Raw genomic sequence first — 19,535 nt, forward strand, 5'->3', positions numbered from 1 at the left:
TTTAAATGATTTTTTTTTTGCAATTTTCTTTTCTGAATTGTACACAACAGAATTTAAGCATTGCCTCGGAAATAATTTTAGCAAAAATAAATTTTGATGGGCTTGATTAACAATAGACTCCTATCCCTTTTTTTATCCTTGTTTTTAAACAATCATATCTCTGTGTGAATGTACTTCACCTACAGCCTTGACAATGTCATTTATTTGGATAAAATTTCCACTGTCACTTTATCATGAAATATAATACTGCCGTACCATGTACCTTGTTTAACATTTATTAACACTATTTAAAATCTCCAAATCAACGAATGTCACGATTAAATTTATGGTGACATAAATTTTGAGTTTTTCCTTTCCTTAAATCTGAATTATGTATAGGAAAGATTGTGGCTGTTTTTAATTAATTCTGATTTCGGTGATTCTGGTTCCAACACAAGATGTCTCGCACCCTGGTACAGATCATCACAGGATTGTAGATTTTCGGCCCCGCCTGTACGGGGAAATGTGTAAACAGACAACGGTGTTCAATGATTTACAAGACTAATAAATTGTCTTTTATCAAAACTAACGTATTTGGATATTAATTTTCATAAAAGGGCCTTTGATAAAATCTGATTTGTGTTGGACATGAATCCCCAGATCACCTACTATGTACAACAATAGCGTGCGATCTATTGTGGGGTCCCACTTTTTTCAATTGTTGGTTACCCGTACAATTGCAGACCAATTTCCCTGTCAATAGATATCAAGATGGAGCCGAGATAAACACTGACAAGACTCAATGTTTTCATCGAGATGAAATGAACGAGGAACTTGAGCCGTTCTGACATTATGTTCCTGTCATTCCTGTTTATCTTTAGTTTATGTAGGTTTTGCCTGAGCGAGGGGACAATGAAAGTGAAAAAATAATTCATCATTAAAGATTATGACAAAAATTGTCAGTGATTATACGACCAGATCAGATAAGATTGACGTCGTGTGACAAGATGGTCGCCATTCTACCTACTGCAGTTTTTGTTAGGACCTAGCAGACCTAACTTAACACAGAGTAATTAACTACTTGGGGACACAACGCCATCTTACCACAAAACACACGACAGGGACTGAAGCCCCTACATATCATCATTAAACCACAGCTCGTGACAAATCTCAATTTTAATTCTAAATTACAGCATTTATTACTGATGTGTCATTCGTGCAGAAACAAATCAGTTGTTGGAAAACACCACACTAATAAGTTAAAGACTTTAAATAATACTATGCATACACAGTCCGATAGTCCTCACTACCTAACCTACAAATTATCACTAACAAATTGCATGATTTCATTTAAGTAAGGGACCAAGAACTGATAAATGCTTAGCTTGGTTAAATTCTCTACAAAAACATATTTTTCTCCCCTGGATATATTGCGTTGGGAATCATAAGGTTGGGATATAATTTCCCATCAAATTTCCAAGATGAATGCATTATCACTGACAGGAGAAATCTAAAAAGATTGACCATAAAAAAGTTTGTAGAAATATTTCCATCTCATTTAGTTATATGTTTATTTCATGATCATTTGAAGGAGATTTTATTCTAATGAAATCAATTATACGATGATGAAGTAAAATGGTCAATAAAAATTAAGACAGAGATCTGGGTCACCAATTATTATGAGCATTTACTACAAGTTAAGTAGCCAATATGATAGGATGGTCGACCTAGGTATTCATGATTGACTCTCAGCTGTCTTCATCTCAATAAAAGTTTAACGGTTATAACTTAACAGACATCATCTTAATGGCAGCCAAGTACTTAAATACCTCCTCATACTGAAAACTTCCCATATCATCACCGACAGATGTCATAATGTAATATAGAAAAGGTCATTACCGCTAAAGGTCACGTAACAAAGTGGTGGAGGTCACATGACTTAACATAGTGGAGGTCATAGTACTACTATGTGATAGGGTTTCATGAATTGCATGATTGCATTCATCGTGAAACTCAGCGAAACTTAATATTTTGAATTTAAATTCACACATAAGCAATCCTGAAATATTTTATCACTGACTACATCACAAAAAATATCAGAGAAGCTTTGACCATGGTCTGTTTGATAAAATGTGATTGTAATGTTTTTATTTTCACTGAGGTCAAGAGCAATACCATTCAGGCAGGCTTGATATTTGTCACCTGTCTTTACTTTTTATATTTTTTATTATAAATCCAGGAAATGCCAGCCCTCCTCCAGATTGTTGCTTTTCTAAAGCACAGTAGGCTCTATCCTACACAAAGAATATCTCACATAGGTATGGTCATAAACTTGTGATAATTTGTCCTCGGTGTCAGCACCTAATTATCTCCCCTTGTCACCAACACCAGGTAGTACAAAATTGCATATCCCATCACCAAGGCAACAGGACTGTAATAGCTTCATTGTCAACATGACTTATTGTAGCGAGTATTACCGCCTGGATTCTACGCCTGTGGTAGCCCTCCGTATAAATCATTCCTAATTATAATGACCAACTAAATTTATGTGATTGAGTTTTTTTGTTGAAAGAAAAAATCATGAAAAATATAATGTTGAAAATAAGAATAAAGAAATAAATTCCTTTCAGGTTATCTGTCAGGTAGTTTTACTTGAGCTATAAATAAGTCCATGGCAGGAACACCTGATGTTTTACCAACATTTATCATTTCTGTAGAAAACTCCATTTGTTATAATTTACCATGAGATAGTCAGTATCTAGTCTGTATCTAGATATGCATCCACTCTGCATTGTTACAAGTACAAATTTATTGAGGTTACTATGAAATCTAATGTGTGTTTAAATATAGTTTTATATATGATACATACCACTTTATAAACATCAGCTTTCCGACTTGAGGTTATCTCCCCTTGACAAATTTGTTGATGGACCTCATTTATGACATCTGCAATATAAATATATAAATTGATTTCATTTGGAGTTAATGGATAATGTACTTAAACAAAAGAAATTCGCAATAAAATTTTGAGACATTTGCCTACTTTAAAAGTACGTTGTACTTTGTATTGCTTAATTTTTGGACATTCTTTTAGCTCTTTTCCCATTAGTTTGTTGCATACAACAGTTTCAAAGGAAGGCAAGCATATTTTTTTTATTGAGTCATAGGTCAATTAAATTTTGCCAATCTTCATCAGAAGTATTGTAATGTGTATTGCAGGCAGCGCACATCATAGTCTTTTTCACTAGTGTGACTCATTCTTTCATAAAGGTGACATATAGTTAAGTCTATTACAAGTATGACATATCAAGAAATAGCAACAATGTTACAAAAACTGACCAAGAAAAAAAAATGTAAATGAAAAATGTAAATGTCAACGTGAACTGAACGCTGGATAATACTGACAAATATGTTCAGTTTGGAACAAGATGCTCAGGTATGGAAAATACCTGGTTCAACAGTAGAAACAACAATTACATACTCCTCCCCCAATTCTACCATAGAGATTCCACAACCTAATACACCCCGGCAATCAACTCCCTTCAAATTTGGAAGAAAGATTTTAAAAGCACGACCATAATTACTGTTTCACAGTGCCGACATTTTAATTTGGCAATATTCAGCTGCCCAGCTTGATACCCGGGGTAACTGGAGGTGTCGACTGTGGGCTATAATTTATGGGTTCAGACAATGGACTTTGACAATCGCCAAGCCCTACCTGTGTCGAGTAACACACTAAACAAGCCAATCGTTTTTCTGGTCTAGAGTTTTGAACAGTTACACTATTTACCACAATGTTTTGTGTCCGATCGGATGTCAAGCATATTTCAATCAGTTCATATTCTGATTTACGATTTGAACACGGTTTATACAGGTTTAAGACACCCCAACACATGTTCGACGACTTTGTAAATGGTGTACGGTAGAGATGAACACCTGTAAATCTCTAAGTCCTTATTCTTATGTAAACTCTAGCGTAGATTCAGACATAATCAGATCAACACTACAGACGATCAGGAACAGCTTGTTCTTATTGTAAGTTACCAATAGGAATTTTTATGAGTTTAAATGTAATTGAAAATTAGAAAAAATCATCAAATAAAATGTTTCGAATAATTGAAATACTGACATTATCCCTGAATCATCATGATTTGTTGACGTAAAATTTTTAGGAGATAATGTACAGGACTTTAATTCAATCCTGTCCCATGTTTTGATTTTATTTTTTATGATAAGGTATACAGCGCCATCTGGTGCAAGGTCCTCTAACAGGTTGTAGTCCATGCGTTATAGTTTTTATCATATAACCTTGTGATGTATACTTTTATGTACTTTTAAAGTCCCTGATCTAAAAGAAATAGGATCTGGCCAGAAAATAGCGGTATTGGACAATGAGACAGGTGAATACCTCGACAATCGGTCGTACTGGATTTCAATTTACAAAAAACAACATGAGAATGACTGTGAGAAATAAATCAGTTGAATTGTAAAACTTGACGAGGATTCCAAATGGATTTAGGGTTCTGATATTTATTAGGGAGATCTGAGGACTGAACTAAGTATAATGTCATATCATTTCAGAGAGATTTACTCAAGAATTTCAAAAAGCTGAATATGTCGGATCTTTATGAGGATCTGAAGGTGTGTCAAAATGTTTGTATCTTTTCTGAGTCTTTTCAACTGAAGTAAATGGTCATGCTAGTCGAGCCGTATATTATAAATGTCTCATTAAAAGCTATCAAATACCTCTAGCCTCTGGTAATTATTAAGTGTTTAACGCGACGGACATCAACAGAAACCTCAGCGGTAATGATTAAATTTCAATATGTTTCACATTAACAGAAGTCATGGTGGTCAGAACGTCACACAATAAGGTCCACCCTCACAGGGGAGAAATCAGTATTTGATGTCCATAAATGTAATCTTGCGATGGGAGGAATTATTTTACATTTTACCCGGTGAAATATTGTCCAACACAATAGATGAAAGAGACGTTTTTTTTAATCAAGTTTAGGAACCAATGAATTATACAGAGGTCAAGTCTAACTTATTGAGGTATTGTCGTAGGGCTACAATGCCAGGGACTAAATTCATTCTCAATGAAGTGTCATATATTGGATGTTAAATATGTATCTACAGATCGCAATATATCAACGAGTGCAAAATGATTTGTGTTTTCAAAATAAGGCCTTTAAACAGCTGTTTGACACACTGTAATACAATTATTTGTCAAAATTTCCTTAAACATGTGACACTAAACATATTTGTATGATTTAAGACACTGGAACATCATAGGAAACATAACACCTTCCACAGGTCTTGGGGTGGCTAAAAAAAAAGTAGGTAAACAAAATGGCACTAGCTAGTGTGATCTCTAGTGTGATCTTTTCATTTTTTCTTGCTTTTCAAAATTAAAATAATTTTCGGATCATCTTTCATGATATATGTCGATAAATTTTAATATAATGGCTAATTGTCCCCCTTTATTAGTCGTAAACCTCTACTGTTGTTTGTCTGCTTTGTTACACGTCCACTGAGTAGGATCATTCCTCATCCCTACGCTATCAATTCGTAGTCGTAAATAAACGGTACCCATATTGTAATCTTCCCACTTTGACGTCAAATTCTGCCCAAATGATTCTGTACTTTTTATCAAGAAAGTTCATCAAAGTCAAGTTTCAATTATTTTTGCTTTCCTTTGTACATCGGTCACATAAACACTGATATAACCAAATACGGGGTTTGGTCCAAACTGATAAATTTAATCTCCAAAATGATATCACATCCATCACTCTGACTGACCTGTACCAATCAGGCTCTGGTCAAGCGTCTCGAGTTTCCTCACTTGGGTGACAGTGTTAGGTGGTATACTGATAAACAGAGCCCGTACTGACTTCTACGCCATAATTAACACTATAATGGACACAACAATAGCCGCTTAGTACCCACACGTTTATCTCCGACCACGATCAAAGCTGACCACTACGGTCCGAAGTTCTAACTAATAGTAAATATATATCCTGGCTTCTTATCATCAACCGATCTAAAATTGCTGGTCAGTTCAGTCTATTTAGGATAGCCAGAACTGACCACTTGTGTCCAGTGGATAATTGAAGTCAGGGTTGTAAGTGAGTGGAGCTAGTCAGTGTCAATGACAAGCTTGTGTATTTTCCATTTTGGCCCCCTTTACCCTGGTCAGCTATAACAAAGCAGGTATTTACCTGTGTCAATACAATTAGGATGCAAGAATGCTTCAACATGGGGTGAAACAAACTGTAATTGACACATTCAAAAACATGCCTATGTCATGATCTTCATACAGTTTGGTAGTCCATTTTAGGTAAATAAAGGAACACCCCAGGCTGCCATGTTCTCCTGCCTTTCTGACTGAAGGCAGAATGTCCCTATAAGGGGCCAGAGTCAACAATGCTCCTCTAGGTACACAACAGGAAAAGGAGCTGTTGTTTATTTTTTGATTGTATTTCTGATAATTGTCACTAAAGAATCTTCACACAATAGAACAATATTGTGTCACTTCTGAGTGAGAGAATTCCTGGGGTGTCCATGCAGTCCTGACACCAGCTTACCAAACATGTGGTCAATCAAGATGGTCCTTTGATAAGCCCGGGGTTAAACTTTAACTGTTAAAAAAATCACCCCAAACCATAAGTTATATAATTTTACAGTTACCTACAGGTATCTAATTGTATTTAAGACTTGCATATTAATAACATACTCAACTTTATTGACATATATTTTTTAGATAATATAAAATTTTATTGGAAAATATTAATTTCCAAGTATACGACAGATAACATACTAAGGTAATGGAAATTTAAGTTCTATCTATGAGATAGATTCATATTTGACTTATTATTTCAGATGATTTTAGTTTTATCATCTCCCTACAATATCTTACTCAACAGTAACAACTTATTAAAATTATAAATACTGTGAGAGAAATTCAACTCTTTAGGTAGAAGACCTTACAATGACTTTACAGTTCCTTCTAACTTAATTCTTTCAGGTAATTCCTATTGTTAATAAAAGATTTAATAACGTTTACCTGACATCTGCTAATTGACTAATTTCTGTAAGTAGGGATTTCTCTGCTATGGTCTATAAGGTGGAGGTACATGTAAGTATTGGGTATAGTGACACTTGCGAATTTGATATATAAAATAAAATATGATACTTTCAATTTAAGTAAAACATAAAAGCATTTGGTGCATTTATTATTTGCTTGAGGAGATTTATTGCATGATTACTTGGGTTTTTCAAATAAGAATTAAATATCCATCAGAACAGTTATAACATCTACTTCAATTACCGCGGTAATCAGAGGTGGTCACTCGGTACATTGGTACAGAAGGCCATTGTAGGTACGTCTAGGAACGAGTCCACAGGTGGAACTTCTCCGTACACAGGTGTGTAAAATGCACCTTTATATCATAACACCTACGTCAGACAAATCGTAACGAAGCCAAAGAAAAACATTGAGGTGAACAAGTTTGTGTGATCTGGGAGTTGTTGTTAACAAGAGGTTCTCTGACACCCCCTATCTCTGTCACTATAAAAACTTCACCAGTCAGCACACCACTATAAAACATCTCTCCCAACGACTGACCAGTGCCAACTGTGACCAGGCACATAAAATCTCCCAATATCGGCCAGTTAATGGCTGTAGAAACAAGGGGCTACACAGGTCTAAGTCTGTGACGGCAATGCTTACTGACCATGCCTCATTCCAACTGTCCCTCGTCAACAATACAGCTGTCAGTCAACTCCTGATGTATTGGCCCTCTACCTGTTTTTTAGCATGTTTACAGACTTACAAAGGAGAAACGTCACCATGGCCCTAGACTACAGCATAAAGGTACAACAATCTCTCTACGACAATCTAAGAAATGCACTTGTCAATCAAATGGCCAATTTAGACGTGGCCTTGGGGATCTTTACATATTAATTACACATATTTCAATAAAAATATGGCCAGTAAAAATAAATCTTTGAAGACATGTCAATTTGGTAGAAAATAAGATCATAATTGTTAATATATGTTTTACTTTTTCTTATTTTGATCTGACATTAACGGGGTTTGATGACTCAGAGAAGTAAACAGATTCTAATTAACGACTTTAGAACAATGGGGCTTCTGTGTGCCTGTTGATTATGGTAATCACAATAATTATATTCAAACATAGGAATACCTACAAAGAAATGTAACCATCAAACCAGAAAGGATTCATCATAATTTTACATAGCATTGAGGTAAATCAGATATCTGTTCAATTATTGTGGTTTTTCATACATGAACATTTCTTGACAATTTTTCAAAAATATACCTCTACACTATATACTTCCTAGTATAATCATGGTATTAATTGTACAAATAATTACAATTATTTTAAAAAGAAATGTTATCTGCATATTTTGAATCTTAAAAGTCCCTAACAGTAACTGTACTTTACTCTGTGTCGTGTTTGTCATTTTTTAATGTTTGTTTGCTGTACATCTATCGGCCAATTAGGAAGTGTTCCCCAGATATAAACCTCCATTAGGAGGTAGTTAATTTTTACTCCTAGACATTTTAATACATTTATACCTTTAACCCTTACCCTGACTCCTACAACTTTACACATAGCTCAGCTCTAATGGTGCACGAGTATTGGGCAGGGAGAAAGCTTACGCTACAACGTGTTTGATTAATATATACCACAGAGTAAATATTTCTGAATCATGACTTACGATTACAAAACTTGATCTTCAAACTCAACCTATCACCTTGCGTTTATGTTTTTTTTTTTACCTCAGTAGAGTTATGGCGACAGATAAACGAGATTATAGGTGTGAGGACTAACCACAGTTCACAGTATAGTCACCTACTACTATAGATTTAGCCAAGAGGGTTTTTGAAAACTTTTATGAATTTTGTTCTTGAAATAAATCTATAAGTAAAGAAAAATAAATCAGTCTCCCGGTAAATTTACTGCTTTTAAGCATCATAATTTAATTTATGGTTATAATTTTGCCAGTTTGAACAAATTTGATGAAATTTATAAATTTACTTCCTAAAATGGTAATAATTTTGCTATGAATTTGTATTGAGCCAAGCAATATGCTATAAGACTATCTGAAAAAAATCTTTTCCACTGTCATATATTTTTAATATCTCCCACTATCTATATAATATCTAAAGGAAGTTATTCTTTGCATTATCTAGAGAAGTATAATTTTTTCCTTAAGGTAACTTCCACTGTCTTTTATTTATAATCTTTCACTACCATTTATACCAAATACCATACAATAACATAAAAGGAATGAAACCATCTTTGTATAGGTAGTAGCTAAAATGATCAACATGCCATTTTCTGGTTATAAACGGTTGCAACTGAACTGTCATTATATACTAGATAAGATAATAAACAGCTCCTGACAAGATACCTGATATCCACTTGTCTGTAAATTAAAGCTACAATTTAGTAAGTTTGACGAGAGTAAACTAGATAGATGTACTACTTACCTGTCAGACGTTAACAGAATTGTTTCATCACCTGTAGCATAACACACCCAATAACACACACACAAGCCTGTCATTAATAAATTCCAATCAAGCCAGGTAAAAATGCTTGTCATTCGTTTTAAAGGTAAGAACAGAAAATAAAGCGTGATTGCCACTCCACACACCTTCCTGTGTCAGTAGGCTTTCCACCATGTGGGACTCTCTCTCTCATACCAACACTGAGATGGCCTGGTGTTTAATCAACCATGACTGCNCCCCCGATCACCTAGAAATATAAGAAGCATTGAGATTCTGTAAATATTGTTCAAACAATTTGAGAGGATATATTGGTATACTAACAGCGTGCTGAGAATTGATCACTTCACTGTATATAGTACGAGTTGTGTACATGGAGGTATGGTTGCCAATCCCGCAGGTGAATTGACGACATCACCAACTGTTTATTAATAGTTGGTTTCCTGCTCATGACGTTGGGGGATATGAAGATGTGTATGTTTGACACATCAAAACAAAACCTCAAATATTGGGGTCGTTATTAATTAGGAGTTTACAGGTGAATCAGAGAGGTGCGTAGTACAATCACATCTATCATATAACATCCTGATGACAATAACACTGCAGCCCACTATATGTAACCACACCGGATGTAGATCTTGCGCAAAAAAAAAACTAAATTAATTTCTTAACAAAAACTGTATATTGTATATGAGCATTTAGTAAAAATAACCTGTATGTCTGGAAATTGTTTTATTTACATCTTGATAGCACTTGAATGATATGAAGTGGTACAATTAACATGGACAGTGATTCACAACACAGCTGAGCTTTAAGGGTGAAGGATTGACCAACCATTTTATTTTAAAGACACTTTTTTTTTTTTTTATCTAATTTTATGTATTCCAAAAATTGTTATAATATTATTCAAGCTTGTTGCACACCTACTTTTATATAGAGCTGTCTAATAAATATATCTTTCATGGTATCAATGTGTATGTAAATGATACAAAGCCTTCATCATCTACGAATAACTTTCGGACAATTATTATCATTAAATTCCTGAACGTAATTTGAAACTTGAAAGATATTTTTTTTATGTTTTAACCTATTTTGCTATTCATATAAAACATGTAAAAAAGCTGATACTGTAATCAAGTTCCTAAATGTTAAAACTCATGTAGCAGTGACCTACATTGTCTCCTTTAATCCCAGTTAATCCCAGTTAATCCCCTGCACATGCCGTATACATGGAGGAGTGACACTTTCACACCGTGACTTAGGGCAGGCTACTGTCTACATGTACTAGAATGAAAGGAAAGACCAGCTCCTCGGACCATGCTGACATGTCGCTGGCCAATTGTCTTTCATGTCTATACATCTCCATTACCAGCACTTTCACAGTTGTCCCCAGGGGACATAACCCAGAGTGTCATCCATCACTAGCTATATAAGGCTGTCAGGGTCTTGTGCGACAAACACCCAGGAATATACTAGTACAGCCATTGTCAGGCCTACCTGTAACTACCTGGGGCTACCTGTGCTTACCTGGGGGTGCCACATACAAACCAATGTACAACAGAGGACATTCTAATGTAATAATTATAAATAATCATCCGGTATAGGCCATAACTGGACATGTCAGTTGACACCTTGTGTGAAACACCTGGAAATCAATTAAGCTGTTTTGGTACTGATGGTCAGTCCATCTCTATTGACCGCTAGATTTTACCCTAAGTACATCACAGTTTGGTAGTGCATGATGGTCAGTCTCGACTGATGGAGTCTATATACCTATAGAACATTTTTCAAAACAAATTTTCAAGATGGCCGTTTGAATTTTCATAAGTTTTAATAATAATAATATACTGCATTTGATAAAGTGCCCTATCTAGCCAACATATAAGCCACTCTAAAGCGCTTTACAGTACATAGATATACAATTAATACAATTAGCATATACATTAATCAATACAATTTTGAGGAATTCGCAGGAGCTGCCTTATCAGGTGCTAACTACTAGTCCTATGCCACCTGGCTAATATCTCCCTATTTGTATGCCTGTGTGTGTGCTGGAGATGTAATGTGTTCTGTTTGTAGTGGGACCGTGCTTCCAACAGCATCATATAAAGGGCCACCTCACAGATACCGCAACATCCACCCCAGACCAATTTATACTCCACCTTGGTTGTTGGAGTTGTATGGGCAGGAGAAAAACACTTTCTCTGATTATCCATGCATATGAAGACTTCAGGGAACGAACCCCGGCCGCATGCATGGAAGGCTGGAGTGTTAACCACTCGACCAATCCGCCCATACATTCTATATGTACCACTCCTACAAAGTATGTCAGACTCATCAAACTCAATGCTGTCATCAAAATTTCCACTCAGTAGTCAAGTCATGATAAGATGTCAGGTCATAATGTGGCAATACTTTACGATTGGGGGCTCTCACTCTTATGTCGCACTAACATAATCGTTCCATTTTGGCTTTAAATTCTTGGGGAATTTTACCCCCAATCTCTTAAATAGAGTATTACTTCACTTTATCTGTAGCCAGNAGAGTCTAGCTTTCGTTAAAATATTTTGAGAATAATTTGTTACTATTAGTAGGTTATAGAGTGAGTAGCCCCTGATACGCCAAATGTTTACAGTAGGTTTTAGTACTTGTTCTTTGCTTGCACATTCATATCTGTCTTAACTCAAGTAATAAACAGGTTAACTCTTTCATTGTGTGAAGTTATGTATAAAGAATGTAAAGTGTACTGTTTAAGTCAAATTCTGCATCCACATCATACATCAGTAGATCATAACAGAACCCTAGCTGTCGAATCATTAACACAATATAATCCTTGCAGCACTTATAGTTATTCAAATATGGACAGAACATTATGCTTAACCTGATATCTGGACAAGACTATTTCATTTTAACCAAGTCACTTAAATATCCCCATTATGGGCCATACCACGGCCATAAACTGTAACTATGCATTAAGAATTTTTTTTCAGGAATGACTGTAACTTTGATGAATTATTTCTGAAAAGAAAATGATCTGTTACCTTGCTGGACTTTAATTAAAGATAATAAAGATGTCTTAAACAAAACATAATCAGCCAACAGCGTTCCCAGTGTATAAATCCAGCAGGGCTGGACCGGGATTCAGATTGTTATACTGTCTCTTTAACTGACTGTGCTACATGAACCTGGTCAACGAACGTGTCCTGGCCCCACTGTGCTACAGTTATCTCCAGGACGATATTAAGGGGAGGTTACCACTGATCCTACAAAATCACAGTGCAGCGGGATAGATAAGAGTGAAAACACAATAGGTAAAGCAGCCCTACGAGCATGACTGATATAGATATAATCCATTGTAGGGCATATCATACCCAAATATGGACAAAACGTCTCTAGTTAACCTTTTATGGACAAGAACTGAGTCGTTGAAGGATATACATCAGTCAAATATCATTCAGCATTGCAACATCCATTAAGTAAAGCAAACCTGATACAATTTTATCAATTGGTAGCAAGATCAGTTCCCCGATATGAGCGTAACAATTCTGTACTGCTCACATTAGAAATGGAACTAAGATAGGAACATGACAATAATAGATATAGTAAATTTTAGTTACAATTAGTTTTTATATTAAAACAAATTCACAGATATTTTAGCCTTCATTATCAACTTCATTGACACAAACTACTCAACAGCCCTTTTATGTCAATAAGTAATTACATTTGTTATTATTTAAGTATTGTGTAATACAGTCAGTGATTTCTTTAAAACACTTGACAATTTTTTTCAGTACTTGGTAAGGATTTGTAGAAATCAGAAAAAAAAAGAAAAAAAAAACTTTCAAAAAAGGAAAACAAACCCATTGTTGGAAACACAAAAAGTATTTAAAATTGCCAAAAATTTCTGGATTCCTTGTAGGAAATTATATTTTATATTGGCGTAGCAAACAATTAATATTGTCCTATTGCAAAACACAGTAGCCTGTCAATATAGAACATGAGGTCAGAAAGACCTTAAACAATACACAGAATATACCTACATGCATGCACACGGTCAAACACCTGGAATACGGCTAACTACCTGCAGTCTTTAAAGTCGTTAACCTTCCTTACAGAACTAAAACGTCTACCTGATAATATCAACAAGATATCACGATGATCTTTGCCCTGTATATTGAATAATCTACTACAAACAAATTAGTAATCTATTGATCTGACTTAAGTAGCCCAGTCCTACCATATGGTCCCATTCCCAATATTTTTTAAGCCAGATTAAATGTTGGGAAAAGTCAGGTTATCAGGACGATATCTTGACAGAGATTATTCTGTTTGAACATTTCTAGTTGCAGGTGAAAGTTGGTTAAGTAATCAAGATACATGCAGATATGTATATAGTGTTAACAGGTTCACAAGAATTTTAGGTAAAAAAAGCCCAGAAAGTTCACTCATCAACACCAAACAGCAAAATGGATCCGATACTTCTTTACTGTTGGTGTGGATCTAAGCTTAAACGTCTTTGTTTCTGAAAGTGTAACTAATTATTAGCTTTAAGTTCTTTAATCATGAGGTTAAATCTAATTTATTCTGAGGTGGACATTAGGTTAATTTTCTTTTATTCTGATGTAGATTTAAGCTAAAAAATTCTCCCTTTTCAGATTTCAGAGTTCTTTTAAATTTACTCTTGAGGTGGATCTTAGCTTAAAATGAGGATGATCATGCAAGCCTCTTTGGTTTTGAGTTGAATCCTAGATCAAAGCTCATATGTTTCCTTCATTCTGAGATGGATCTATCAGCTCCAACTGCTACTTTAAGTTGACCTAAACTTGGACTTTCTAATTATCTAAATACTGACAGGTAACTGGATACCAATACAAATCAGACCCCGTACTCAATCTCACAGATCTCCTCAACAATCAACTGCCACATTTTTATTAACCCATGGCAAATTTATCGAGTCCGTTATTTCATTGGCATTAGAAACAAGACTATGGGCTATATAGCAAACATTTTCCTACTTTTTAAGGGCTGTACGATATGCATGTATTTGAATTACCAGTAATTATGAGCTAGTTTATAGCAGTTATTACTGAGTAGGAACCATACAAAACAATTTTCTCACAAAAAAAGTCTGTTTAACAGTCTCAGTTGGAAATACCTGTCTGGAATTGTCAAATGATTCAGCTAGAATTTCCTGATTGTAATTGCCATTGCATTAATGATCATGCAAACACTGCACAGTTAAATAATACTACAGTTTTTCCAACAACTGTTTTCCATTGATTTTCCTTCATTAGAATGTCAACTGCTTCAGTGCTATTTACAATGTTCCTGATGTGAGAAAAGCTAGCCAGTGCAGGGTGCTGTGTATCTAATACATAACAGCTATCCATTTCATTGAACCGGTACAGGAAACGGTCTGATATTGCTTATGTGATAAAATGTATTGTTAAGCCCTCAATTTATCTCCGTGACGATCTGTGTGGCATTATACTGGGAAAACAAACCACTTTATCAATATGTTATCAATTGCTTTTTATAGATCACACAGGCTTTTGTTCCTAAGACAAAGAAATCCTTTCAAAACCTTACACCTCTACAGCACAACTTTTCATAGTATTGTTGACCTCCATAGATTTACCTCGTAAATTTTTACCTGGCGTCTAGGTTCATTAACCATATAAGGAAAATGGAGGTTAGAATCGTTAGTAAGAGCCAGCAAATCTTCCTATCTATGACTGAAATGACATATTTGATAATTAAGATGTCAGAAGGTTGTAAAATATAGGATCAGGTTTCTTTAGGAAAGCCAGGTACACTGGAGTATGAACATTAATTATTGACCAAAACCGTTCAGGATTGACCACCAGTGGCCTCAATATATTACCTAACATATTAGATTCTAATTTGTCAGTTGATTGTGTGTTAGAGCTTGTGTTATTGAGATAACAATGTCCCAAACGTGATTAAGTATTTTTTCCTGTTGACATATAAATGATAAAGGTTCACATTAAGCCTGCCTATACCTTAGCAGATCTGTGTGGTTCCCAGGTACATGGGAATATTTGATTACCTTGTGTAATGTTGGATGTGAAAAAGAAACTCTTGGGTTTGAAATAACATTTCCTTCAGTGAAAAGCTATTGTGTTTGTTAGGAAAGTTCCATAGAAGAGTAACTTTGCACAGCTACCTACAGGAAGTGTTCTTGTATCAGAGGGAACCCAGTCAACTGCTGCTAAAACCCATATCTCATTACATATATTTATCAAATGTTTTAAATCAAATCAGGGTTTGTTTTGTTAATAAAATAACTCCTGAAGTTACAAGGGAAAGAGGTGGTTAGCTAATCAAACCAATCAGGATATAGTGATTGATTCATAAGGAAATTATTTACTTTTATTTCTATTTGAATACTTCCCTATGAATCAATTTTAATTTCTCCTGATATGGTGTTATTTTTCCAACAGACACACCGGTTGGTAGTACACTTATGACTCAGATATCATAGAATCAACTCTTTGTTTTTCTTGAAAATATTATTTTCTTAAGTAGTAGAATCTTCACTTTTGAAATAAATAAATACTAAACAAAAATATACAAGATCACTGACCTATCAGGAAGGGTTTGTGAATTTATTGAGATCATTAACATTAATAGCATTTCCTTTTTGTCAAAAAAACATATGCAGCTAACAGGAATATTCTATTACAGTATTTAAGTCAAAATGTTTCAATTAATGCATATCTAATATCCTCACACAATTTCCCAGGACATTTTCCAAAATATAACACAAATTATCTTTTGAATTAAATGCAACAATAAGTAAAAAATTACCTGTTGATATCAATATACCATATCAACACAATTCTGTACGTAATGAATACTGACAATCATCAATCTGAAGTAGTTAGGTCATATTTGATCTCCAGAGAGAAAATGAAGAAGAGTTATTTCCCTTGTTTGTATTATGTTAAGAATAAAATTATGTCCAATAAGAAGTATTTTCGCTATAACCTAATTTCTATGATTACTTATTAAGAACACAAATCTAGACTGACTTTAATTTCAATTGAAATTTTACAACAAACATTAATGTACCTTCACCCAATCCTAAAAAATTGAACTGTCATATATTCAAGATCTTGCTTCAATATCACAATTTCTGTGAAACATATTTCTGAAACAAGATTTTTAAGAATTGTGAGCTGATTTCTGAAGACTATGGACAGGTGTTGCAGTTGACATCATGATCTCAGAGGGAAATATTCTATTTCCTTGTGTGCTATGAAGGTCTCTGTTTTTGATATGTTCATTAGAGCCCTGTATGGTTTCCCCTTTAAGAATGTGACTTAGTTTTATTCAGTACTCTATTGTTTTTATGTTGATCCCATTATAACAGTATACAAAACCTAAATTGAGGATACCAGACACAGCAGTAACTATAAAACAAGGGATTTTAAACATCCAACTAATGACTAGTGTTCCACAAGGATCAGTTCTTGTTCCTCTGTTCTTTGTCTTTAACTCATTCTCCCCTGAAACTTCATAATGAACTATTCCAACCTTTGAAGTTCAAATGTGTCTTCAGGGATTTCTGCCACTAGTCAGCTGAATAGTGCCATTACATAAGGATCTGTTTAAAGAAATATCGCAATTCACATTTTTAAAGATGTTGTACAGATAACAGTGGAACAAGATTCTTTAGGTAGTTTTTAGTAGTCAATCAAATAGTGAATGAGAACTTCTGTCAACTTTTGATTGATGTTTCGTACACTATATATACACACATAATGAATTGACCTAATGCTGGTTACATATTGTACATCGTCACTGTTTGTAAAACATACATGTAGTAATTGTATTATCATTCTTTTACTCATTCAGATTCAACATAAATACACATGATTAGTCTTTTTTAATAACAAACTTTATAATTATTGTTTGTATGAATACGAAATAAAGGCGTATTATTTTAGCAGTCGTGATCCATTGTTTTTATACAGTAATCAGTTACACTAATGATGCTGTCATTTTGTACCATCTCAGTACATTATTATGTCAATTCATCATTGTAAAAAGGGATCACAAGAATTCACAACCAATTCCTTTTTTTATTTTTATTTTTGTGGGTTTTTCTCTCTTTAAAATTTTGATATGATTTCACTTAAGGACAAAAATTCAGAAAATGTCTCAAAATATTAAAAAGAAATAATTGAAAATAACATTAATATTTGACAAGACTTTAGTGTCCTTCTAAAGCAAACTGCTGAAATTTAACATTGAGGAAACTATGAAAGTAAATTTTATTAAGAGACTGTTAAGTTGAGAATTTCAAATGTCTTTCCTTGCCTTTGGTTTTATTCTGAAGTACAATCTTTCTTTCTTGTTTAATTCTCAAGCATAGCATAATTGTATCAGTCTGAATTGTTTTCTGCGTTAACGCTGTAAGTCATCATTTGGTCTAATAAAGAAAAAATAAACCTAATTGATATAAAAAAGCCATCAGAGCACCTTGAACAGAGTAGGTTATCACTGACTTTATGAAAATAGGTCTATATCCTACATGCCACCCCTAAATCAGTATTGACAAACGCTACATAATGACCTTGGTCAGTATTGGTAGGACCTGATAATTGACCGTTGACATGATGATTGCTTCAATCTCACCCTAATGCTTGACCTTTCCACCAATCAGAATGGCCGATTGACTATCTGGTACGATCACTTCTACCAAATCGAAGTCCCAAGGTTGGGTGTTTCTGAGGGATCCCGTAATCACTGGCAGATATGACAATTATGACAATGACTCTCAGTGTAAATTATGGGATTAAATCTCTGGGGGTAATTATTGTAGGTATCCCATCAGGACTGGTCAATAGAGTTCTGACCACTATGGTATCCTGTGGGACTCCAAACAATATCTTCACGTGACTCGGAAGTTCTGGCGTAAAAGATGACAGGTCTGTTACAGATTTCCTACTGATGATGAGACAGTTTAACTTGCTTAAGTTATACTCTCATAGAGTTCATGCTGACAATTTCACACTTGGTGTGAAACGTTGACCTGCTGTCTGCTATGATACAGGTCTTCACAATCAGGGTACATACCCCATACTGCGAGTCACACTCCCCACACATAAAATCACCGGAGATCAGCTCCGAGATAGGGTGGGGGTCACAACAATGGTGTGAGGGGTTGGTGCTGTATGACAATTTTATGTCTCTGATCAAGCAGGACATATAAGATGCAGGGATGAATTAGTTCACTATCCTAATTGGTCCCTCCACAATGCAGATCTGTAGCGAGATTATCGAGCCGAGCACAGTCAACAACAGGTGCAGCACGATGATGGGCTCAGACAATGAACAGTCTGCTTTACTCGTCAAGATAATCGGGACAAAGCCAAAGTCTGAGATCTTGTCAAAGATATAAATCTACCCTTCAACACATCAGAGCATGCACAATTTAATTTCAATTCAAAATTTTACAGAGAACGGAAAAATATATACCCTTTCACATTCTAACCCATGCACCGAAAATACCTTATAAATATCAAACTTTCAGAAATGATTTTAATCCTCTACCAATCAGAATGTTTCGATTATAAACCAATACTTTCCAGTAATATAAAACATAAAATCATGATTTTCTCCAGTTCAAGGCCACTTAACATCTGATTTCAATAATCGTGTTCCATTAGGATCTTCTATAAAATGTTTCTTTGAAAATGAGGCAGTAAAACACGCCAATGTTATAATATATTTTGTTTAATTTGAAAATTCTCCACCTGATTAATACATTTCTAATAATTTCCCCAATAAACAGCTATCTTTGAAAGAAATCAAAAGATTGATTAGTTTCAAGTTTTACAATCCCCGAGGAGGTCCTAGATCTCTTAAATGACAAATTTATTTTCAGGAAATTAAGTTTTTCCACCTCCTGGTGTAGGACACATTTCTGTATTCCACTTCGTTCTACGAGCGTTTTACTGATGCTTACTATAGCACACACCATCCCTGA

At 34.7% G+C, this 19,535-nt stretch overlaps 1 protein-coding gene across 3 annotated transcripts in view; it reads right to left on the reverse strand.

Moving 5' to 3' along the window:
* Positions 1-19,535, reverse strand: part of LOC110462664 (protocadherin gamma-B5-like) — a 51,244-nt gene that overhangs the window by 24,918 nt on the left and 6,791 nt on the right. The window contains exons 1-2 of one of the 3 annotated variants that reach the window (XM_021516738.1): positions 9,503-9,744; positions 2,849-2,925 (exon numbers count right to left, since the gene is read on the reverse strand). The gene's annotated coding sequence lies outside the window, so the exon portion shown is untranslated. Of the gene's footprint in view, positions 1-2,848; positions 2,926-9,502; positions 9,745-19,535 lie in introns of those variants that run through there. The other 2 variants (XM_021516739.1, XM_021516740.1) reach the window with 2 other exon arrangements.

The sequence above is a fragment of the Mizuhopecten yessoensis genome, unplaced genomic scaffold (assembly GCF_002113885.1).
Source record: "Mizuhopecten yessoensis strain PY_sf001 unplaced genomic scaffold, ASM211388v2 scaffold10821, whole genome shotgun sequence".
NCBI lineage: Eukaryota > Metazoa > Mollusca > Bivalvia > Pectinida > Pectinidae > Mizuhopecten > Mizuhopecten yessoensis.